We start from the raw sequence: 26863 nt of genomic DNA on the forward strand, positions 1-26863 counted from the left end.
GACAGGGACCCCGGTGCTAGGGAGGCAGGGTGGCGGGACTGGTGAGCAGGTGCCTGGGACTGGCGCCTGAGGACAAAGAATATCCCACGTTTCTCCCTGCGGGACTGGAGGGCGGGTGCCTGAGACCGGCACTTGAGGACAGAGGAAATCGCGCGTTTTTCCCCTTTTTTTCTCTCTTTTTGGTGAGTGCTTTTTGGAAGCCTTAAAGGGACAGGGACCCCGGTGCTAGGGAGGCAGGGCGGCGGGACTGGTGAGCGGGTGCCTGGGACCAGCGCCTGAGGACAAAGAATATAGAGCGTTGTTCCCTGCGGGACCGGTAGGTGGGTGCTTTTTGGAAGCCTTGAAAGGACAGGGACCCTGGTGCTAGGGAGACAGGGCAGCAGGACCAGTGAGCGTGTGCCTGGGACCGGCAAATGAGGACAAAAAAAAAAAAAAAATCGCGTGTTTTTTCCTTTTTTTTTTCCTTTCTGTTCACTCTCTCATTGCTGCTGTTGTTGTTTTGGTTTGGAGAGTGCTTTTTGGAAGTCTTAAAGGGGCAGGACAGGTCACTTAGACCAGAGGCAAGGAATCTGGGGATCTCTGGGCACTCTAACCCCCTGGGCAGCAGGGAGCACAGAGGCCCCTTACGGAGATAAATAGCCTCCCGGCCGCTCCCCCTCCAACGGGGCTCCACCATTTTGGAGGAACAGCCCCAGCCAGGCCAAGCGCACAGCAACAGGGGAGATAAACCCCAAAGCAACTGGGCAGGAAGCAGAAGCCCTGTCTGCGCAGAGCTGCCCAGCACAAGCCACTAGAGGTCGCTATTCTCCCAGGAGAAGGCCACAAACCAACAAGAAGGGAAGCTCTTCCAGCGGTCACTTGTACCAGATCTGCAAACTATCTCTATCACCATGAAAAGGCAAAACTACAGGCAGACAAAGATCACAGAGACAACACCTGAGAGGGAGACAGACCTAACCAGTCCTCCTGAAAAAGAATTCAAAATAAAAGTCATGAACATGCTGACGGAGATGCAGAGAAAAATGCAAGAGCAATGGGATGAGATGCAGAGAAAAATGCAAGAGCAGTGGGATGAGATGCAGAGAAAAATGCAAGAGCAGTGGGATGAAGTCCGGAAGGAGATCACAGATGTCAGGAAGGAGATCACAGAAGTGAAACAATCCCTGGAAGGATTTATAAGCAGAATGGATAAGATGCAAGAGGCCATTGAAGGAATAGAAGCCAGAGAACAGGAACGTATAGAAGCTGACATAGAGAGAGATAAAAGGATCTCCAGGAATGAAACAACACTAAGAGAAATATGTGACCAATACAAAAGGAATAATATTCGTATTATAGGGATACCAGAAGAGGAAGAAAGAGGAAAAGGGATAGAAAGTGTCTTTGAAGAAATAATTGCTGAAAACTTCCCCAAACTGGGGGAGGAAATAATCGAACAGACCATGGAATTACACAGAACTCCCAACAGAAAGAATCCAAGGAGGACAACACCAAGACACATAGTAATTAAAATGGCAAGGATCAAGGACAAGGAAAGAGTTTTAAAGGCAGCTAGAGAGAAAAAGGTCACCTATAAAGGAAAACCGATCAGGCTAACATCAGACTTCTCAACAGAAACCCTACAGGCCAGAAGAGAATGGCATGATATACTTAATGCAATGAAACAGAAGGGCCTTGAACCAAGGATACTGTATCCAGCACGACTATCATTTAAATATGATGGCGGGATTAAACAATTCCCAGACAAGCAAAAGCTGAGGGAATTTGCTTCCCACAAACCACCTCTACAGGGCATCCTACAGGGACTGCTCTAGATGGGAACACCCCTAAAAAGAGCACAGAACAAAACACACAACATATGAAGAATGGAGGAGGAGGAATAAGAAGGGAGAGAAGAAAAGAATCTCCAGACAGTGTATATAACAGCTCAATAAGCGAGCTTAGTTAGGCAGTAAGATACTAAAGAAGCTAACCTTGAACCTTTGGTAACCACGAATCTAAAGCCTGCAATGGCAATAAGTACATATCTCTCAATAGTCACCCTAAATGTAAATGGACTTAATGCACCAATCAAAAGACATAGAGTAATAGAATGGATAAAAAAGCAAGACCCATCTATAGGCTGCTTACAAGAAACTCACCTTAAACCCAAAGATAAGCAAAGACTAAAAGTCAAGGGATGGAAAAACATATTTCAGGCAAACAACAGTGAGAAGAAAGCAGGGGTTGCAGTACTAATATCAGACAAAATAGACTTCAAAACAAGGAAAGTAACAAGAGATAAAGAAGGATACTACATAATGATAAAGGGCTCAGTCCAACAAGAGGATATAACCATTCTAAATATATATGCACCCAATACAGGAGCACCAGCATATATGAAGCAAATACTAACAGAACTAAAGAGGGAAATAGACTGCAATGCATTCATTGTAGGAGACTTCAACACACCACTCACCCCAAAGGACAGATCCACCGGGCAGAAAATAAGTAAAGACACACAGGCACTGAACAACACACTAGAACAGATGGACCTAATAGACATCTATAGAACTCTACATCCAAAAGCAACAGGATATACATTCTTCTCAAGTGCACATGGAACATTCTCCAGAATAGACCACATACTAGCTCACAAAAAGAGCCTCAGTAAATTCCAAAATATTGAAATTCTACCAACCAATTTTTCAGACCACAAAGGTATGAAAGTAGAAATAAATTCTACAAAGAAAACAAAAAGGCTCACAAACACATGGAGACTTAACAACATGCTACTAAATAATCAATGGATCAATGAACAAATCAAAATAGAGATCAAGGAATATATAGAAACAAATGACAACAACAACACTAAGCCCCAACTTCTGTGGGATGCAGCGAAAGCAGTCTTAAGAGGAAAGTATATAGCAATCCAGGCACACTTGAAGAAGGAAGAACAATCCCAAATGAATAGTCTAACATCACAATTATTAAAACTGGAAAAAGAAGAACAAATGAGGCCTAAAGTCAGCAGAAGGAGGGACATAATAAAGATCAGAGAAGAAATAAACAAAATTGAGAAGAATAAAACAATAGCAAAAATCAACGAAACCAAGAGCTGGTTCTTTGAGAAAATAAACAAAATAGATAAGCCTCTAGCCCAACTTATTAAGAGAAAAAGAGAGTCAACACAAATCAACATAATCAGAAATGAGAATGGAAAAATCACGACAGACTCCACAGAAATACAAAGAATTATTAAAGACTACTATGAAAACCTATATGCCAACAAGCTGGAAAACCTAAAAGAAATGGACAACTTCCTAGAAAAATACAACCTCCCAAGACTGACCAAGGAAGAAACATAAAAGTTAAACAAGCCAATTACAAGCAAAGAAATTGAAACAGTAATCAAAAAACTACCCAAGAAAAAAACCCCTGGGCCGGACGGATTTACCTCGGAATTTTATCAGACACACAGAGAAGACATAATACCCATTCTCCTTAAAATGTTCCGCAAAATAGAAGAAGAGAGAATACTCCCAAACTCATTCTACGAGGCCAACATCACCCTAATACCAAAACCAGGCAAACACCCCACCAAAAAAGAAAATTACAGACCAATATCCCTGATGAATATAGATGCAAAAATACTCAATAAAATATTAGCAAACAGAATTCAACAGTATATCAAAAGGATCATACACCATGACCAAGTGGGGTTCATCCCAGGGATGCAAGGATGGTACAACATTCGAAAATCCATCAACATCATCCACCACATCAACAAAAAGAAAGACAAAAACCAAACGATCATCTCCATAGATGCTGAAAAAGCATTTGACAAAATTCAACATCCATTCATGATAAAAACTCTCAGCAAAATGGGAATAGAGGGCAAGTACCTCAACATAATAAAGGCCATATATGATAAACCCACAGCCAGCATTATACTGAACAGCGAGAAGCTGAAAGCATTTCCTCTGAGATCGGGAACCAGACAGGGATGCCCACTCTCCCCACTGTTATTTAACATAGTACTGGAGTTCCTAGCCACGGCAATCAGACAAAACAAAGAAATACAAGGAATCCAGATTGGTAAAGAAGAAGTTAAACTGTCACTATTTGCAGATGATATGATACTGTACATAAAAAACCCTAAAGACTCCACTCCAAAACTACTAGAACTGATATCGGAATACAGCAAAGTTGCAGGATACAAAATTAACACACAGAAATCTGTAGCTTTCCTATACACTAACAACGAATCAATAGAAAGAGAAATCAGGAAAACAATTCCATTCACCATTGCATCAAAAAGAATAAAATACCTAGGAATAAACCTAACCAAAGAAGTGAAAGACTTATACTCTGAAAACTACAAGTCACTCTTAAGAGAAATTAAAGGGGAAACTAATAAATGGAAACTCATCCCATGCTCATGGCTAGGAAGAATTAATATCGTCAAAATGGCCATCCTGCCCAAAGCAATATACAGATTTGATGCAATTCCTCTCAAATTACCAGCAACATTCTTCAATGAATTGGAACAAATAATTCAAAAATTCATATGGAAACACCAAAGACCCCGAATAGCCAAAGCAATCTTGAAAAAGAAGAATAAAGTAGGGGGGATCTCACTCCTCAACTTCAAGCTCTACTACAAAGCCATAGTAATCAAGACAATTTGGTACTGGCACAAGAACAGAGCCACAGACCAGTGGAACAGATTAGAGACCCCAGAAATTAACCCAAACATATATGGTCAATTAATATTTGATAAAGGAGCCATGGACATACAATGGCAAAATGACAGTCTCTTCAACAGATGGTGCTGGCAAAACTGGACAGCTACATGTAGGAGAATGAAACTGGACCATTGTCTAACCCCATATACAAAAGTAAACTCAAAATGGATGAAAGACCTGAATGTAAGTCATGAAACCATTAAACTCTTGGAAAAAAACATAGGCAAAAACCTCTTAGACATAAACATGAGTGACCTCTTCTTTAACATATCTCCCCGGGCAAGGAAAAGAACAGCAAAAATGAACAAGTGGGACTATATCAAGCTGAAAAGCTTCTGTATAGCAAAAGAGACCATCAATAGAACAAAAAGGAACCCTACAGTATGGGAGAATATATTTGTAAATGACAGATCCAATAAAGGCTTGACATCCAAAATATATAAAGAGCTCACATGCCTCAACAAACAAAAAACAAATAACCCAATTAAAAAATGGGCAGAGGAATAGAACAGACAGTTCTCTAAAAAAGAAATACAGATGGCCAAGAGACAGATGAAAAGATGCTCCACATCGCTAATTATCAGAGAAATGCAAATTAAAACTACAATGAGGTGTCACCCCACACCAGTAAGGATAGCTGCTATCCAAAAGACAAACAACAACAAATGTTGGCAAGGCTGTGGAGAAAGGGGAACCCTCCTACACTGCTGGTGGGAATGTAAATTAGTTCAACCATTGTGGAAAGCAGTTTGGAGGTGCGTCAAAATGCTCAAAACAGACCTACCATTTGACCCAGGAATTCCACTCCTAGGAATTCACCCTAAGAACGCAGCCATCAAGTTTGAGAAAGACAGATGCACCCCTATGTTTATCACTGCACTATTTACAATAGCCAAGAATTGGAAGCAACCTGAACGTCCATCGGTAGATGAATGGATAAAGAAGATGTGGTACATATACACAATGGAATACTACTCAGCCATAAGAAGTGGAAAAATCCAACCATTTGCAGCAACATGGATGGAGCTGGAGAGTATTATGCTCAGTGAAATAAGCCAAGCGGAGAAAGAGAAATACCAAATGATTTCACTCATCTGAGGAGTATAGGAACAAAGGAAAAACTGAAGGAACAAAACAGCAGCAGAATTACAGAACCCAAAAATGGACTAACAGGTACCAAAGGAAAAGGAACTGGGGAGGATGGGTGGGCAGGGAGGGATAAGAGGGGGGAAGAAGAAGAGGGGTATTAAGATTAGCATGCATGGGGGGGAGGGAGAAAGGGGAGGGTGGGCTGCACAACACAGAGAGGACAAGTAGTAACTCTACAACATTTTGCTAAGCGGATGGACAGTAACCGTAATGTGGTTGTTAGGGGGGACCTGATATAGGGGAGAGCATAGTAAACATAGTATTCTTCATGTAAGTGTAGATTAAAAATTAAAAAAAAAAAAAAAGAAAGAAAGAAAGAAAGAAAAGGGGGATTACTCCTTAACAGGATAAAACTATTTTTTCTGATAATATTCCTTTCTCTTAATTAAAAAAAAAAAAAAAAAAAAAGCAGTTATTGTGTGCTGACCTCCAATGAGTTCTGCACAGTGGTATAGAGGGCATGTCAAAGTGTGGGCAAAGGGTCTGTTTGTTTCTATGCAGAAGATCAAGGCCTAGCTTGGATACCCAGAAAATGAACTAAGATACGATATGAGGAGGAGCTTCCGGCATCAGCACTCTCTGGGGGACTTGTGCTGGGGGATGATCATCAAAAAGCCTCCACAAGGATCCGGACGATGCTGCGGTTGTGGCTGCATCCAGCCCACCGTCTCCTGGACTTGCCATAGGAATGAGGAGGGAGATGTCTAGGCTGGCATGTGCATACAGTGAGACAACAAATTTGACCGGATCTGTACTGTTGGAACTCAACCAGGAGTTGGGAGGGGTGCAAGTTGTAGCACTCCAAAATCTCATGACTATAGACTATCTATGGTTAAAAGAACATATGGGATGTGAACAGATCCCAGAAATGGGCTGCTTTAATTTGTCTGATGGTTCAAGTACAGTTGGACAATATCCATCATATCATAGACAAATTTTCACAAATGCCTAGGGTGCCTAAATGGTTTTCTTGGCTTCACTGGAGATGGATGGTAATTACAGATTTGCTTTGTTTATGTCACCGTATTCCTATTATGTTAATATGTGTGTGCAAATTAGTTAGTAGTTTAAAACCTATACATACTTAAGGTACTCTACAAGAAGATATGTCAAAGAAATAATCAATCCTCCCATGTTTCCTTCATATGCTACATCTATAGCTTTTCTTCTTCCTTCCTAATTACAACCCTTAAATAGAATTCGTGCCTCATATCGAATTTACCGAGTATCATAATTCCTCCAGGTGGTAAAGATACCTCGAGACAAGTGCTGGGCATAGAAGCCACAGGGCATAAATCTGCAAAGAAGTAAAAAGCTAACCTTTGCAAACAATATGGCTTCTCTCTCACTTACCAACTTTACATTTCCCTGTATGGCCCCGGAAGATGACTGGTTAGCCAAAGACGGGTAAGATTCCTCAAGGGAGGAACAACCTAAGACAGGCACAGTCGCAGGGGGGCCATCAGTTGAGAATTTGGGGATCAACAGAGGTGAGGCTCAGAACCTCACCACCCCTGCTTTGAGAGAAATCTTCTGCATCTGTGGATGTCTTGCTGCCCTTGTCTAGCCTGGATTAATACTTGGTCCATAGGCACACACCTGATCATCTGATCATCTACATTTCCCCTCTTCCAGCACTATACTATGTTTTCTACCTTTATCTTGCATCTACCTACCACTTCAGCATTTTATTAAAAATAAAAATAATAATAATAATAGGAGAAATGTGGGATCAACATATAAATCAAGTACAAAAATCAAACGAATATTCATATTTGACCTGATTGTTTATAGGTCATAATGCATGATCAAAACCAAAAGTTTCTGTGATGAATGCCCTTGTACTGTTCACCATGTAAGAATTTATTCACTGTGCAAGAATTCGTTCACCATGTAAGAACTTGTTTGTTATGCTTCAGAAGATTGGAGACTGACGAGAATTAGGCTTGAGATGGATTAATGATTGTACATTGAGCATTGACCCCCCTATACTGAATTTTATTGTTGTTAACAACCATTTGATCAATAAATATGAGAGATGCCCTCTCAAAAAATAAATAAATAAATAAATAAATAAATAAACTGAGATAACCACTAATTTTAGGTTATCCAAGACTCAAATTGAATGTTACATTTCATTTTATATATTGACTTTATTAAAAAGATCATTCTGAGATTGAGCAACAAACAATACAATTAAATAAATTTTACAAGGTAGTGAGTGGAATGATACAATTTTACATCTTATTTTAATCTAGGATTCTTGTGACCAATCAGTTTTCTAACCTTTTCATCATTGTATACCCCTTTAAAGATTTTTAAGAGGCATATATTCAACAGATAATTTTAGATTTAATCATATGATGATTATATAAAATGCAATTTTTAAATTTAAAATATTAGTCAATTGTCTACTAAAAAACTATCCTGGGTTATGATATCAAATAATAGGTAATGCTCTAGCTAAGAAGCATTTAAACTGCATGTACTATTTCTTTCTGTGTAACCCCTAAAAATAGGAAACTGAATGTGTATTTTAGCAAATTCATCACTACATACATCATAGTATGTTATGGAGATGATTATATTAAATGTTTTCATTTGCAAAAAATGGAGGGGGGCTGGTAATAAATGTTTCAAAAGTAATCCTTTTTAATCTTGTTTGGTACTATTTCCTTGTCATGGACAAGAGTCATAATTCAAACCAGTTCTGACAATTTTGTAACTTCCAAGTTAAGACGAAACTTATGCAAATACAAACATTTACAAGTTAATATACTGATGTGACAGAGCCTGTATTTTACCTCTCTAATAATGGAAACTTTGCTATGTATTAGAAAGAGTGAAATTACATGGAAAATAAAAACGTACCATGAGTTGCTGGATGAAATTAATGTTTAACAAGAAATTATCATATCTGATTGACTTAAACAAAGTCTTCCTACATCTGAAAAATATTTCACATTCACAAATAAAAGATAAAAAATTTTATTTAAGAGTTCTTTAAAGACTATTTATTGTTAATCGGTTAAGAACTGTGAAGAGTATTGGGTATTTTTTTTCTTTAATTAGTCAAAAAGTATATAAAAGAGTCGCATATTATTTGTAATCTATTGCTGCCCTTTGAAACCTAACATCATTTTTAGCATCTTGCTAACAGTTTCTACTAAATTTCTTGTTAAAAAAAAATCAGAGAAATCCATATTTCCTAAAAACAATTTTCTTTCATTGTCTACTTGAATTCTTTAAAAAAGTAATCATGATATCAAAATGAAGATCTAATTTGCAGGAAAAAAACTATAAGGAAACCCATTTTTTTGCAAAAGACAGTGGGTAAGAGATTTTAACGTTTAGTCACTGAAACCTCAGACAAGATTGTTTTCTACCTCAGTTACCTGAAAAAAATCTGTTAAGTAGAAAGACAGACATGAGCAGCCAGGGAAAAGGAAGGGGGCTCACACTTAAAGACAGCATGAAGGCTCTCAGAGAGATAACTTCCTTGCCTATAAGGACGCAGTCAAATGGGTTCAAACCAGATCACGATCCAGTCACATTCAAACAAATCTTAAAAACCATCCAAACCACACCTCATCATAACTTCATTAAAATAAAATTGTTGCTTTGTTCCCCTGTCCCTGCGATGGATTTTTCTGTGTGCATTTTGGGAAAAGACATGAGCACCAAGAGGAACGAGTGTATAACCTGAACTGTCAATCAAATGACCTACACCGTCAATCAAAGAGGCCCCTGCTGGCTTAGACATGATAAATAGACCCTCCCTTAAAATATCAGGGCCTTTGATTACCTTGACTCTGTCCCACTTCTCCCTTGGAGTGTATTCAAATAAAACTTTCTCTTTTCTTCCCTATTGTGTCTCTGCCTTTCAGTTTTGTTTTGGTGGGGACAAGAACTGAGGACAACAAACTCCACCCATAACAATACTAACACCTACTCTTTTGCTTTTTGTCTCTGACACAATCTTTTTATTTTCAGCCTTCTATAAAGTTATAGCAATGTATAAAGCATTACACAAACATCTGAAGGAAAAAAATGAGCATGGTTTTCTACCTTACACTATTTCTAAAGAACGTCAAAATAATTAATAGGAATTTAGAAAAATTACTGCACCACAACTGATATTTCCAAAAGTAATGGCAGTGAACACTTAAAGGAGAATTGCCAACCAGTGTCAAAGCATTTAAGAAAATATTAAGTAGTATATCATACACTTTCGTTTGGGATCCAGAGTAACTAATTATTTTCAAAACTACATATAGACTATCATGCTCTGGCAAGTTGATATGTGTTTCATGCCATCTGGAAAGGAGCCTGTTTTTCCAGGAAAATGTATTATTAGCAAAAAGCTGAACTAGAGCAAGTCAATTTAATTTATATATAAAAATAGTGTATTCATTTTTTCTTTTCAAACACACTCTGTTGATGGTGCATATACAGTAATCATATTTGAAACAACAGAAATAAAATAAGAAACTCTGGCCTTAATTTGCTAAAATGACTGGAGCTTTTAATTTGCCATTAAATAAAAAAAGAAATAACATTCAATGTTAATGTGCCTCTTCCACTTTTTTCATTTAAATTATAGTTTCATATTGTCTTTTAAAAAATTTAGGTGGTGTAACATTTATAGTATTGCTTCCTGAAACTGAGATTCTGCCTATTTATGTAATTAGTCACTGGTGCCTAGAGAAAAGAACTTCTAAATAAAAATTAGCATTGTACTCACTGCAGAAGAGTGTTCCTTCTGACCAAAATATAAGCAGATTGAACCAAAGGCAGTAACCTAAATTCTTTCTCTCTATACTGAAAAAATATTTGTTTTCAATGACTACTGGAATTACCTATTACCTCATGCAATTGAGTTTACTTCAACACATTAAAAAACCTGCCATCTTATGCACACACTGCACTTTCTAAACACATTTATCTGTAACAGAACACAACTTAAAACTGAATATCAAAAACTCACTCTTTAAAGTCCCCTAATTTTTTCTCTCCTACTTTTTGCCCCAATCTCTAATTGCTACAGCATAAGATACAGCAAAATTGCAACTATTCCTTTGTTTTCCTCGGCTTTTTAGTCCATGACCTAAGGGCCTCATGTTCATGGTTAAAGTTATGTAGTCTCTTGACATTTTCCAATTAGAGAATGCTTTTGGATTAAATAAATTTAGGGTCACTTGTTAAAAAAACTATTAATTTATTCCCAACACACTTGGCCATTAAGAGGCTATGTCTAAAAGTAAGATATATATATTCATACAATCTGTTCTAGTGTTAAAAAAATAATTTAAGAAGGATACAGTATAAGAGAAACAAATCATATCATCCAAACTACAAAGTGGAAAGACTTAGGAGGAAAGGCTGGATAGCATCACATGTATCATATATAGATTCTACATAAGACCAAGTACTTTTTGTTTCTGGGTGTGTGGTTTTATTTTAATAAGGTATCTTTGATATACGATCTTATGAAGGTTTCACATGAGCGACATTGTGGTCACTACATTCAACCATATTATTGAGTCCCCCAACACACCCCACCAGTCACTACTTGTCTTTTCTGTGCTATACTATCTTCCTTGTGACCCCCACGAAACACTATGTGTGCTAATCATAATGCCCCTCACTGCCCTTCTCCCTCCCTCCTCACCCACCCTCCCAAGCCCTCCACAACCCCTCCTCTTCAGTAACCCCCAGTCCCTTCTTGGAGTCTGTGAGTCTGCTGGTGCTTTGTTTCTTCAGTTTTGCTTTGTTGTTATACTCCACAAATGAGGGAAATCATTTGGTACTTGTATTTCTCTGCCTGGTTTATTTCACTGAGCATAATACCCTCTAGTTCCATCCATGTTATTGAAAATGGAAGGACTTGTTTTCTTGTTATGGCTGAATAATATTCCATTGTGTATATGTGCCACCTCTTCTTTATCCAGTCATCTACTGATGGACATTAAGGTTGCTTCCATATCTTGGCTATTGTAAATGGTGCTGCAAGAAACATAGGGGTGCATATGTCTTTTTGCATATGGGATCCTGTTTTCTTTGGGTAAATTCCTAGGTGTGGAAATCCAGGGTCAAATGATATTTCTATTTTTAGTTTTCTGAGGAACTCCATATTGCTTTCCACAATGGTTGAACTAATTTAAATTCCCACCAACAGTACAGGAGGATTCCCTTTCTCTCCATCTTCACCAGCATTTGCTGTTTCTTGTCTTTTTGATATTCGTCATCCTAACTGATGTAAGGTGATATCTCATTGTGGTTTTAATTTGTATTTCTCTGATAATTAGCAATGTGGAGCATCTTTTCATGTGCCTATTGGCCATATGAATTTCTTCTTTGGAGAAGTGTCTGTTCAGATCCTCTGCCTATTTTTTAATCGGGTATTTGCTTTCTGGTTGTTGAGGCTGTGAGTTCTTTATATATTTTGGATGTTAACCCCTTGTTGGATATGTCATTTATGAATATATTCTCCCATACTTTAGGATGCCTTTTTGTTCTACTGATGGTGTCCTTTGCTGTAAAGAAGCTATTAATATGATGTACTCTTATTTGTTCATTTTTGCTTTTGTTTCTTTTCCCGAGAAGATGTGTTCAGAAAAAAGTTGTTCATGTTTATGTTCAAGAGATGTTTGCCTACGTTTTCTTCTAACAATTTTATGTTTTCATGACTTACATTCAGGTCTTTGATTCATTTCAAGTTTACTTTTGTGTATGAAATTTGACAGTAATCCACTTTTATTCTACTCCATGTAACTGTCCAATTTTGCCAACACCAGTTGTTGAAGAGGCTGTTATTTCTGATTGTATATCCATGGCTCCTTTATCACATATTAAGTCACCATATATGCTTGAGTTTATATCTGGGCTATCTAGTCTTTTCCATTGGTCTATGGATCTGCTCTTGTGCCAGTACCAGATTGTCTTGAATCCTGTGGCTTTGTAGTAGAGCTTGAAGTTGGGGAGCATAATTCCCCCAACTTTATTCTTCCTTCTCAGGATTGCTTTGGTTATTTGAGGTCTTTTGTGGTTCCATACAAATTATAGAACTATTCTCATTTGTTGAAGAATGCTGTTGATATTTTAATAGGGATTGCACTGAATCTGCAGATTGCTTTAGGCAGGATTACCATTTTGACAATATTACTTCTTCCTATGCCTGAGCATAGGATATATTTCCATTTATTGGTGTCTTCTTTAATTTCTCTTATGAGTGTCTTAGTTTTCAGCTCTTTTGTTTTCTTTGCATAATTTATTTCTAGTTTCATACCTGAGTTCATCTAGTTTTTTACCTTCTAGTAAATCTTTTTTAAATTTACTGAGGCTCTTTTTCTGGCCTTGTATGTGATCTGTTCTGGAAAATGTTCCATGTGCACTTGAGAAAAATGTGTATCTTGCTGCTTTTGGGTGCAGTGTTCAACAGATGTCTGTTAGGTCCATCTGTTCTAGTGTGTTGTTCAGTGCCTCTGTTTCCTTACTTATTTTCTGTCTGGTTGATCTGTCCTTTGGAGTGAGTGGTGTGTTGAAGTCTCCTAAAATGAATGTACTGCATTCTATTTCCCCCTTTAATTCTGTTAGTATTTGTTGCATATATATGGGTGCTTCTATATTGGGTGCATACATATTTATAATGATTAAATCCTCTTGTTGGATTGACCCCTGTATCATTATGTAATGTCCTTCTTTGTCTCTTGTGACTTTCTTTGTTTTGAAGTCTATTTTGTCTGATACAAGTACTGCAATTCCTATTCTTTTCTCCCTATTAATTGCATGAAATATATTTTCCATCCTTTCCCTTTTAGTCTGTGTATGTATGTCTTTAGGTTTGAAGTGAGTCTCTTGTAGGCATCATATAGATGGGTTATGTTTTTTTATATATTCTATAACTCTTTGTTTCTTTTAGTGGTGCATTCAGTCCATTTACATTTAGGGTGATTATCAATAGGTATGTATTTATTGCCACTGCAGGCTTTAAATTAATGGTTACAAAAGGTTCAAGGGTACCTTCCTTACTATCTAACAGTCTAACTTAATTCACTTAGTATGCCATTTCAAACACAATCTAAAGGTTGTTTTTTATTTTTCCTCTCTTCTTTTTCTTCCTTCACCACTCTTTACATGTTAGCTGTCATATTCTGTGCTCTTTGTGTACCCCTTGACTGACTCTGGGGTTAGTTGATTTAATTTTGCATTTGCTTAGTAATTAATTGGTCTACTTTTACTGTTTTGTTTTCTCTGGTGACAGCTATTTAGCCCTAGGAGCAATTCCATCTATAGCAGTCCCTCCAAAATACACTGTAGAGGTGGTTTGTAAGAGGTAAATTCCCTCAACTTTTGATTATATGGGAATTATTTAATCCCTGCTTCAAATTTAAATGATAATCTCACCAGGAAGAGTATTCTTCACTTAAGGCCCTTCTATTTCATTGCATTAAATATATCATGCCACTCCCTTCTGGCCTGTAAGGTTTCTGCTGAGATGTCTGATGATAGCCTGATGGGTTTTCCTTTGTATGTGATCTTTTTTCTCTCTCTGGATGTTTTTAATACTCTGCTCTTGTCCTTGATCTTTGCCATTTTAATTATTATATGTCTTGGTTTTGTCTTCCTTAGGTCCCTTGTGTTGAGTGAGCTGTGCACTTCCATGGTCTAGAGACTATCTCCTTCCCCAGGGGAAATTTTTAGTGATTATTTCCTCAAAGACACTTTTTCTGTCTCTTCTTCTTCTGGTACCCCTATAATGTGAATATTTTGCCATGTGGATTGGTCATACCATTCTCTTTATTTTTTTTTCATTCCTAGAGATCCTTTTTTCTCTCTGTACCTCACCTTCTTTTTATTCCTGTTCTCTAATTTCTATTCCATTTACCATCTCCTCTATCTCATCTAATCTTCTTTTAAATCCCTCCATTGTATGTTCATTTCAGATGCTCTATTTTTCAAAGTTTCTATCACTTTATTGAAGTTCTCCCTGAGGTCTTGATTATTTTTCTGAAGCTCCATGAGCATGTTTATGATTTTTACTTTGAAATTTTTATCAGGAATATTGGTGATCTCAGTTTCACTTAGCCCTCTTCCTCATGTTGGTGGGATTTTGGTTTGTGCCAGGTTCTTTCACGGTTTCATATTTGTATTGATTACTCTGGAATAATTACTTGGTATAGGCAGCACCCTCTAGTCCCTTGAAGCTCTGCTCTCTGGAGCTGCTCAGCACCTGGAGCAATGACAGGAGTCACAGGTGAGTGGCACCAGTGCCTGTCAGGAGGAAAGAGCTCTTTCCTGCATCCTGGCTGCAATGTCTGCCTCAATTACTAGGGCCAGTGGGCCAAACATGCAGGAAGGAGCCTCTGCATTATGCTCCTGTAGCTGATGTAGGCAGAGGTGTCCTGTGGCTGGCCTGGCACAGTGGTGAGTACAGTAGGTTTGTGAACCAGTGCTGGCCAGGTGGAAGGAGCATCAGGCTGCTTATAGAGGTGGGGGTCCTCAATGTGCATTGGCAGCCAGGGGGATGGAGGACCTGAAGCTCCTGAGAGTTCCCAACCTGCTGCGCTGAGTGTGCCGGGACGATTTTGTCCACCTCTCCTTTCTCCTGAGCAGCAAGCTCTATGTAATCCTTGCCCCTTTAGCAGCCCTCTCACTGTTGGGAAGTCTTTCAAAGTACCTGCCTTTCTTTTGTCCCAGAGCAGCCAGTTGTGAGTATCTATTCTTCACAACAGCTGGAATCTCAGTCTCTCTGAACATTTTGCCTGTCTTTGCTTTCCAACCTCACTAATCTTCAGAGCACCATGTAATGTAGGTTTGTGCTCCTGGAGCAATCTCCAGGGCTGGGTGTTCAGCAGTCCTAGGCTTCCACCCCCTCCCCACTCCATTTCTCTTTCTCCCACTGGTGAGCTGGAGTGGGGGGAGGGCTTGGATCCCATGGGATTGCGGTTTTGCTACCTTACCCTTTTCTATAAGGTCTTCTCTTTTTCCCAGATGTAGGCAGTCTATTGCAGTCTTCTTTCTGGTCACTCTTTCCAGAGTCATTGTATTTGTTATATTTTTGTATTATGTGTGATTTGGGGAGGAGTTTTCTGTCTCACTTCTCATGCTACCATCCTTAAGCCAAGTTCAAGGCCAAGTAATTTAAGAGTCAAAGGTAAACTTGTATATTTTAAGTTAAATATAATTTAAATTAAGGAAACTCAAAAAGCAGATTGTATTAGAACATGTAAGCATGAGATTCTTTTCCTATTCAGTAGTTTACATTTCATAATTAGGGAATATCTTTGATGACTCTTTACAATGTCCATGGGTGAGGAGAAGTCACATTTGAAAATTACTTAATGTCAAAAGCAATTATTTGGCCCTTTTAACTGAAAGTTCTGTTGATAGGGCTATCTTCAGGTGTGGCTTGATTCATAACCCCACATACCACAGCATCTGTGCTGGTGCTACACCTCTTTTTGGTGTTAGATCCATCTTCACCTGACTGCCATCATCATAGGAAGATGGCTTCAGATATTGTTTCACATCTTAGCACCACAACAAGAGAAAAATTCAAAGCCTTTTTTTCAATTTCCTCATTCCCATTCCAACAACTCCTAGAGATCTACTGACTCTAATTGGACTGGAAATGTGATAGTATGATTAGCTTACTCCAATCAAGATCAAAATGGACTTGGGAGTGAGACCAACAGTACATGGCTAAAAAGGGTGGTTTGCTAAAGAACATTTAGGGCCTTTAAGGAGGAAGAGGTAAAACAGTTGCCAGACATCTGATAACAAATGTTCAGTAGAGTAGATGCCATACACTATTACAATAGTTATGATAAACAAGAAAAGATGATAGAAAAGATCCATATAGTTATTGAAAAAAGTTATTGAACTTTCTAAGTCCCTATGTCTTCATTTGTAAATCTGGGTGACATTCTTATATTTAAATGTAAAATGTAAAAAAAAAAAAGGGCCAATTTGAAATTAACAGAGTCTTCTGAACAAAACAGGAAGAAATCCATAGGATTTCAGGAAAAGTGAAGTTTACTTAATTACATAATGTTTATTGTTTAAATGGCAAAAAAAAATAGAATGATAGGCTGGGAAATTTGACAAGCTCCTGGCCATATAAATAAGTACTTAGCAAGAAATACCTACAAATGTATGTGAAAACAATAAAGTAATAAAAAATATTTCAAGAATTCAAATAGGACTTTCACAGAACAGGAAATGCATATCATTGATATACTTGTCAAAGAATGATGTATATCACTATTAGTAAGGGAAAAGCAAGTTAAAATAATGATTAACTTTTCCCATCTGAGTGGATGAAAGTTTTAAACAAGCACATTCATGCTCTCAAGAATTTCAAAAGATAGCACTTTATCCATTGTTGGTAGGGTTGTGAATCAGTATAATATTTTGAGAAATAATCAAGCAGCATCAGCAACTAAACCTTAGATACACTTTCCCATGGAATTATGCCCTGGGACATTTAATGCTATTCAGATAAACACTAGGCTTCTAATATTTATGTACAATCACCATCAGTAGCACAACTGTGCTTCTTATTGTGATATTATACATGATCACAGAGTCATGTCAATTAATATTAGATCACAGATAAAACGTTGTTGATGAGAGCCAAGGGAGAGTGCGAAGCAAGTACTTTATCTCTAAACTTACTAAACTTACTACTTTGACAAACAAAATAGATGTGTTAATAAAAAGATGCACATAAAATTATAGATTTTACCAATTCAAAGGGACTCAAATTTAAATATACTCACTATTAGTTAAGTGTACATAGAAATCAATTATAAAGGAGAAGAAAATAATTTACAAAATAAAACAGAAGTATAATTACTCCTTTATGTACATATCTACATAAAGAGAATATTTTTGATAGTATACCTATAGCTTATTTTTCTTTCCAGCATAAATATATTAAGAAGTGTGTATTTATTTATGATTAAATGCAAATTAATGTGAATGACTATTTATTAGATAGGTTTTCTTTTTAAAAAATGTGATAAAGCCAAAACCATATTATGGATTAGAAATCACTATTGTTATGTGACAGAACAGAAAGTATCTTAACTGCTGAGTACTGAGAGATGTACCCTGTGTATAAGCTCCTGAATATCTGGCTTTCTGTGGAGTAAGCAGCAAAATGGCTACCATTGCTCTTTGGAATAGAGCCCTGTACTCCACACTGGCCCTGCCCAGATCCTAAGAATTTATCATAGAACCAAAGAATTTGTTTTTATAGAATAAAAGTAATAAATAAATAAATAAATGTGTGAATTCATCATTTGTAAAGAAATGAATAAATGAAGTGAATTCATCAAGCTGTACATTAAGATTTATGCATATTGGTGTATGAACCTCAAATTAAAAACTAAAAAAAAATAAAAATAGTGAAATAAACAGTTGAAAAAAATAAATGAATCTGTACATAAAGTGCATTATGTGCTCAGATGAAAATGATCTAGAGAAAGTATTGCAGAAGAAATAAGGACAATAGAAAACTGCCAGCTCAAGGTAGATACTAAAAATACTTTGAAGAGAGTACTCTAAAATTTGCACAACAGAGTACTGAATCAGTTGCTATTTTATTTAATAATACAGTTTCTTAAAATTATATTTACATTGGGAAATATTTAAATTAGTTTTATAATAAAACACACACATATCCCAAGCAATTATTGTTAAATTTTCCTAAGCTTTTGTATTAGAGAAATGGTAAGTAATTCTGATCTGTAAAAGAACAGATTTTCAAGGAAAAAAATATGATGTTAACTATTTTAATTTTTTTCAAAAATCAAAATCTTTATAAACATATCAGCAGATAAAATAATTTTATTTTTCTTTCTGGCTCCTTATTAATGAATTAAAACTAATAATATTTTGGGGCAGAGCCAAGATGGCAGCGTGAGTAGATCAGCGGAAATCTCCTCCCAAAACCACATATATCTATGAAAATATAACAAAGACAACTCTTCCTAAAATAGAGACCAGAGGACACAGAACAACATCCAGACCACATCCACACCTGCGAGAACCCAGCGCCTCATGAAGGGGGAGAGGAAGGCCACAAACCAACAAGAAAGAAAGCTCTTCCAGCCGTCACAGTACCAGCTCTACAAACTATCTCTATCACCATAAAAAGGCAAAACTACAAGCAGATAAAGATCACAGAGTCAACACCTGAGAAGAAGACAGACTTAACCAGTCTTCCTGAAAAAGAATTCAAAATAAAAATCATGAACATGCTGACAGAGATGCAGAGAAAAATGCAAGAGCAATGGGATGAAGTCTGGAGGGAGATCACAGATTCCAGGAAGGAGATTACAGAAGTGAAACAAACCCTGGAAGGATTTATAAACAGAATGGATGAGATGCAAGAGGCCATTGAAGGAATAGAAACCAGAGAACAGGAACATATAGAAGCTGACATAGAGAGAGATAAAAGGATCTCCAGGAATGAAACAATACTAAGAGAACTGTGTGACCAATCCAAAAGGAACAATGTCTGTATTATAGGGGTACCAGAAGAAGAGAGAGGAAAAGGAATAGAGAGTCTCTTTGAAGAAATAATTGCTGAAAACTTCCCCAAACTGGGGGAGGAAATAATCAAACAGACCACAGAAATACACAGAACCCCCAACAGAAAGGATGCAAGGAGGAAAACACCAAGACACATAATAATTAAAATGGCAAGGATCAAGGACAAGGAAAGAGTTTTAAAGGCAGCTAGAGAGAAAAAGGTCACCTATAAAGGAAAACCCATCAGGCTATCATCAGACTTCTTGACAGAAACCCTACAGGCCAGAAGAGAATGGCATGATATATTTAATACAATGAAACAAAAGGGCCATGAACCAAGGATACTGTATCCAGCATGACTATCATTTAAATATGATGGCGGGATTAAACAATTCCCAGACAAGAAAAAGCTGAGGGAATTTGCTTCCCATAAACCACCTCTACAGGGCATCTTACAGTGACTGCTCTAGATGGGAGCACTCCTAAAAAGAGCACAGAACAAAACACCCAAAATATGAAGAAAGGAGGAGGAGGAATAAGAAGGGAGAGAAGAAAAGAATCTCCAGACAGTGTATATAACAGCTCAATAAGCGAGCTAAGTTAGGCAGTAAGATACTAAAGAGGCTAACCTTGAACATTTGGTAACCATGAATTTAAGCCTGCAATGGCAATAAGTACATATCACTCAATAGTCACCCTAAATGTAAATGGACTTAATGCACCAATCAAAAGACAGAGTAATAGACTGGATAAAAAAGCAAGACCCATCTATATGCTGCTTACAAGAGACTCACCTCAAACCCAAAGTCATGGACAGATTAAATGTCAAGGGATGGAAAACAATATTTCATGCAAACAACAGAGAGAAAAAAGCAGGTGTTGCAATACTAGTATCAGACAAAATAGACTTCAAAATAAAGAAAGTAACAAGAGATAAAGAAGGACATTACATAATGATAAAGGGCTCAGTCCAACAAGAGAATACAACCATTATAAACATATATATGCACCCAATACACGAGCAGCAACATATGTGAAACAAATACTAACAGATCTAAAGGAGGAAATACACTGCAATGCATTCATTTTAGGAGACTTCAACACACCGCTCATCCCAAAGGACAGATCCACTGGGCAGAAAATAAGTAAGGACACAGAGGCACTGAACAACACACTAGAACAGATGGACCTAATAGACATCTATAGAACTCTACATCCAAAAGCAACAGGATATATTCTTCTCAAATGCACATGGAACATTCTCCAGAATAGACACAAACTAGCCAAAAAAAAGAGCCTCAGTAAATTCAAAAATATTGAAATTCTACCAACCAATTTTTCAGACCACAAAGGTATAAAAGTAGAAATAAATTCTACAAAGAAAACAAAAAGGCTCACAAACACATGGAGGCTTAACAACATGCTTCTAAATAATCAATGGATCAATGAACAAATCAAAATAGAGATCAAGGAATATATAGAAACAAATGACAACAACAACACAAAGCCCCAACTTCTATGGGACGCAGCGAAAGCAGTCTTAAGAGGAAAGTATATAGCGATCCAGGCACACTTGAAGAAGCAAGAACAATCCCAAATGAATAGTATAACATCACAATTATCGAAACTGGAAAAAGAAGAACAAATGAGGCCTAAAGTCAGCAGAAGAAGGGACATAATAAAGAACAGAGAAGAAGTAAACAAAATTGAGAAGAATAAAACAACAGCAAAAATCAACGAAACCAAGAGCTGGTACTTTGAGAAAATAAACAAAATAGATAAGCCTCTAGCCAAAATTAGAGAAAAAGAGAATCAACACAAATCAACAGAGTCAGAAATGAGAACGGAAAAATCACAACAGACTCCACAAAAATACAAAGAATTATTAAAGACTACTTATGAAACCTATATGCCAACAAGCTGGAAAACCTAAAAGAAATGGACAACTTCCTAGAAAAATACAACCTTCCAAGATTGACCAAGAAAGAAACACAAAAGTTAAACAAACCAATTATGAGCAAAGAAATTGAAATGGTAATCAAAAAACTACCCAAGAACAAAACACCCAGGCCGGACGGATTTACCTTGGAATTTTATCAGACACACAGAGAAGATATAATACCCATTCTCCTTATAGTTTTCCAAAAAATAGAAGAGGAGGGAATACTCCCAAACTCATTCTATGCAGCCAACATCATCCTAATCCAAAAACCAGGCAAAAACCCCACCGAAAAAGAAAATTACAGACCAATATCCCTGATGAATGTAGATGCAAAAATACTCAATTAAATATTAGCAAACAGAATTCAACAGTATATCAGAAGGATCATACACCCCAACCAAGGGTGATTCATCCCAGTGATGCAAGGATGGTACAACATTCAAAAATCCATCAACATCATCCACCAAATCAACAAAAAGAAAGACAAAAACCACATGATCATCTCCATAGATGCTGATAAAGCATTCAACAAAATTCAACATCTATTCATGATAAAAACTCTCAGCAAAATGGGAATAGAGGGCAAATACCTCAACATAATAAAGGCCATATACGATAAACCCACAGCCAGCATTATACTGAACAGAGAGAAGCTGAAAGCTTTTCCTCTGAGATCTGGAACTAGACAGGGATGCCCACTCTCCCCACTGTTATTTAACACAGTACTGGAGGTCCTAGCCACAGAAATCAGACAAAACAAAGAAATACAAGGAATCCAGATTGGTAAAAAGAAGTTGAACTGTCACTATTTGCAGATGATATGATATTGTACATAAAGACTCCACTCCAAAACTACTAGAACTGATATCGGAACACAGCAAAGTTGCAGGATACAAAATTAACACACAGAAATCTGTAGCTTTCCTATATACTAACAATAAACCAATAGACAGAGAAATCAGGAAAACAATTCCATTCACCATTGCATCAAAAAGAATAAAATACCAAGGAATAAACCTAACCAAAGTAGTGAAAGACCTATACCCTGAAAACTACAAGTCACTCTTAAGAGAAATTAAAGGGGACACTAACAAATGGAAACTCATCCCATGCTCATGGCTAGGAAGAATTAATATCGTCAAAATGGCCATCCTGCCCAAAGCAATATGCAGATTTGATGCAATCCCTATAAAATTACCAGCAACTTTCTTCAATGAACTGGAACAAATAGTTCAAAAATTCATATGGAAACACCGAAGACCCTGAATAGCCAAAGCAATCCTGAGAAAGAAGAATAAAATAGGGGGGATCTCACTCCCCAACTTCAAGCTCTACTACAAAGCCATAGTAATCAAGACAATATGGTACTGACACAAGAACAGAGCCACAAACCAGTGGAACAGATTAGAGACTCCAGACATTAACCCAAACATATATGGTCAATTAATATTTGATAAAGGAGCCATGGATATACAATGGCGAAATGACAGTCTCTTCAACAGATAGTGCTGGCAAAACTGGACAGCTACATGTAGGAGAATGAAACTGGACCATTGTCTAACCCCATACACAAAAGTAAATTGGAAATGGATCAAAGACCTGAATGTAAGTCATGAAACCATAAAACTCTTAGAAAAAAACATAGGCAAAATCCTTTTAGACATAAACATGAGTGACCTCTTCTTGAACATATCTCCCTGGGCAAGGAAAACAACAGCAAAAATGAACAAGTGGGACTATATTAAGCTGAAAAGCTTCTGTACAGCAAAAGACACCATCAATAGAACAAAAAGGAACCCTACAGTATGGGAGAATATATTTGTAAATGACAGATCCAATAAAGGCTTGACGTCCAAATATATAAAGAGCTCACACGCCTCAACAAACAAAAAGAAATAATCCAATTAAAAAATGGGCAGAGGAACTGAACAGACAGTTCTCTAAGAAAGAAATACTGATGGCCAACAGACACATGAAAAGATGCTCCATATCACTAATTATCAGAGAAATGCAAATTAAAACTACAATGAGGTATCACCTCACACCAGGAAGGATGGCTGCCATCCAAAAGACAAACAACAACAAATGTTGGCAAAGCTGTGGAGAAAGGGGAACCCTCCTACACTGCTGGCGGGAATGTAAATTAGTTCAACCATTGTGGAAAGCACTATGGAGGTTCATCAAAATGCTCAAAACAGACTTACCATTTGACCCAGGAATTCCACTCCTAGGAATTTACCCTAAGAACGCAGCAATCAAGTTTGAGAAAGACAGATGCACCCCCATGTTTATCGCAGCACTATTTACAATAGCCAAGAGTTGGAAGCAACCTAAATGTCTATTGGTAGATGAATGGATAAAGAAGGTGTGGTACATACATACAATGGAATACTACTCAGCCATAAGAAGAGGGCAAATCTTACCATTTGCTGCAACATGGATGGAGCTGGAGGGTATTATGCTCAGTGAAATAAGCCAAGTGGAGAAAGAGAAATACCAAATGATTTCACTCATCTGTGGAGTATAAGAACCAAGGAAAAACTGAAGAAACAAAACAGCAGTGGAATCACAGAACCCAAGAACGGATTAACAGGTACCAAAAGGAAAGGGACTGTGGAGGATGGGTGGTTAGGGAGGGATAAGGGGTGGGCGGGGGAAGAAGGGGTGTATTAAGATTAGCATGCACATTGGGTGGGAGGGAGAAAGGGGAGGGCTGTACAACACAGAGAAGACAAGTAGTGGTTCTACAGCATTTTGCTATGCTGATGGACAGTGACTGTAAAGTGGTTTATAGGGGGGACCTGGTATATGGGAGAGCCTAGTAAACATAATATTCTTCATGTAAGTGTAGATTAATGATAAAAAAAAAAGAAAGAAAAGGGGGATTACTCCCTGATAGGATAAAACTAACTGTAAATCAACAATTAATGCATGCTTTAAATATCCTTAATTTTGATCACTTAAAGGGTGTCAGATGATCGGCTATGGAGGTACATTTTTCTGATAATACTCCTTTCTCTTAAAAAAAAAGCAGTTCCTGTGTGGTGACCTCCAATGAGTTCTACACAATGGTATAAAGGGCATATAAAAGTGTGGGCAAGGGGTCTGTTTGTGTTTATACAGAGGATCAAAGCCTGATTTGGCTACCCAGGAAATGAACTAAGATATGATATGAAGAAGAACTTCCAACATCAGCACTCACTGGAAGAGTCATACCAGAAGATGATCATCAAAAAACCCTCAACAAAGATCCAGGTAATGCTGCAGTTGTAGCTGCATTCATCCCACCAGTTCCTGGACTTGACATTGGAATGAAGAAGGAGATATCTAAGCTGGCCTGTGCATACAGTAAAACAACAAATTTGACTGAATCTATACTGTTGGAACTCAACCAAGAATTAGGAGAAGTGCAAGTTGTAGCGCTCCAAAATCTTACAACTACAGACTATCTACTGTTAAAAGAACATATGGGATGTGAACAGTTCCCAGGAGTGGGTTGTTTTAATTTGTCTGATTTCTCTCAGACTGTTCAAGTTCAGTTGGACAATATCCATCATATCATACATAAGTTTTCACAAATGACTAGGGTGCCTAACTGGTTTTCTTGGTTTCACTGGATATGGCTGGTAATTATAGGTCTGCTTTGGTTATGTAACTGTTATGTTAATGTGTGTATGCAATTTAATTAGTAGTTTAAAACCTATACATGCTTAAGTTACTCTATAAGAAGATATGTCAAAGAAATAATCAATCTTCCCATATTATCTTCCATCAGCTACTCCTATAGCTTTTCTTCCTCCTTCCTAATTACAAGCCTTAAATAGAATTCGTGCCTCATATCGAATTTACCAAGTATCATAATTCTTCCAAATGGTAAAGATACCTCGAGACAAATGCTGGGCATAAAAGCCACAGGGCATAAATCTGCAAAGAAGTAAAAAGCTAACCTTTTCAAACAATAAGGCTTCTCTCTCACTTACCAACTTTACATTTCCCTGTATGGCCCCGGAAGATGACTGGTTAGCCAGAGATGGGTAAGATGCCTCAAGGGAGGAACAGCCTAAGACAGGCATAGTCGCAGAGGGGCCATCAGGTGAGAAATTGAGGATCAACAGAGGTGAGGCTTAGAACCTCACCCCTCCTGTTTTGAGAGAAATCTTCTGCATCCGTGGATGTTTTATTGCCCTTGTCTAGCTTGGATTAACACATAGTCTACGGGCACACACCTGATCATCTATATTTGCCCTCTTACAGCACTAAACTATGTTTTCTACCTTTATCTTGCATCTACCTACTACTTCAGCATTTTATTAAAAAAAAAAATAATAATAATAATAATAATAATAAGGGAGAAATGTGGGATTCACATATAAATCAAGTATAAAAATTAAACGAATATTCATATTTGACCTGATTGTTTACAGTTCATAATGTGTGATCAAAACCGAAAGTTTCTGTGATGAATGCCCTTGTACTGTTCATCATGTAAGAACTTATTCACTATGTAAGAACTTGTTCACCATGTAAGAACTTGTTCGTTATGCTTCAGAAGATTGGAGACTGTTGAGAATTAGGCTTGGGGTGGATTAATGATTGTGCATTGAGTCCCCTATACAGAATTTTATTGTTGTTAACAACCATTTGATCAATAAATATGAGAGATGCCCTCTCAATAAAAAAAAACAACTAATAATATTTTATTGTCTTTACTCCTGAGTACTCTTATTTCATTAGAGTGACATTTTCCTAAAATAATGTCTTAAATCCTAGGTTTTATTTGTATACTATGAAATAGGGATTTACTATACAAAATGTTCATCACATGCTGTCATCACTTTAAAATTTTTAAATATTTATTTTTTAATCTTTATAAGTAATATGGAAAATATAACAAAAGTATAAAAATGATGTTAATACAAATCTACTTTTATATAACTGATATAATTTCAGTGGTTAAGTATAAACAGCTCAGCACCTATTATGGACTGAGTGTTTACCCCCAAAATTCATATGTTAAAACCCTATCGCCCAATGTTATGGTATTAAGAGGTGGAGCTTTTGTGAGGTAATTAAAACAGACAAGGTCATGAGGGGAAGCCCTCATGTATGGGATTAGTGCCCTTATAAGAGTCACAAGACAGCTTGCTTCCTCCTCTCTGTTTCGTCATGTGATGACACAACAAGAAGTTGGCAGTCTGCAACCCAGAAGGGGGTTTTCATAGAACTCAACCATACTGATACCCAGATCTTAGTCTTTTAGCCTTCAGAACTGTGAAAAATAAATTTCTGTTGTTTATAAGCTACCCAGTTTATGGTATCTGGCATAGCAGCCTGAACTAAGACAGCACCTTATCTTTTGTCATATGATATTAATTTATAAAGTAGTTGTCTCATACTTTAAACCATTTCCTATTAAGTGCTTTTTACAGATGACTGCTATTATTTCTAAAATTTACATTGAAACCATACAAGGTATTTAAGATCCTATGCTCTTTTCAAGACA

General features: G+C 37.2%; 1 protein-coding gene across 5 annotated transcripts in view; it reads right to left on the minus strand.

Moving 5' to 3' along the window:
* SPAG16 (sperm associated antigen 16) overlaps positions 1-26863 on the minus strand; it is a 981678-nt gene that overhangs the window by 726763 nt on the left and 228052 nt on the right. The window lies entirely within an intron of this gene.

The sequence above is a fragment of the Manis javanica genome, chromosome 12 (assembly GCF_040802235.1).
Source record: "Manis javanica isolate MJ-LG chromosome 12, MJ_LKY, whole genome shotgun sequence".
NCBI lineage: Eukaryota > Metazoa > Chordata > Mammalia > Pholidota > Manidae > Manis > Manis javanica.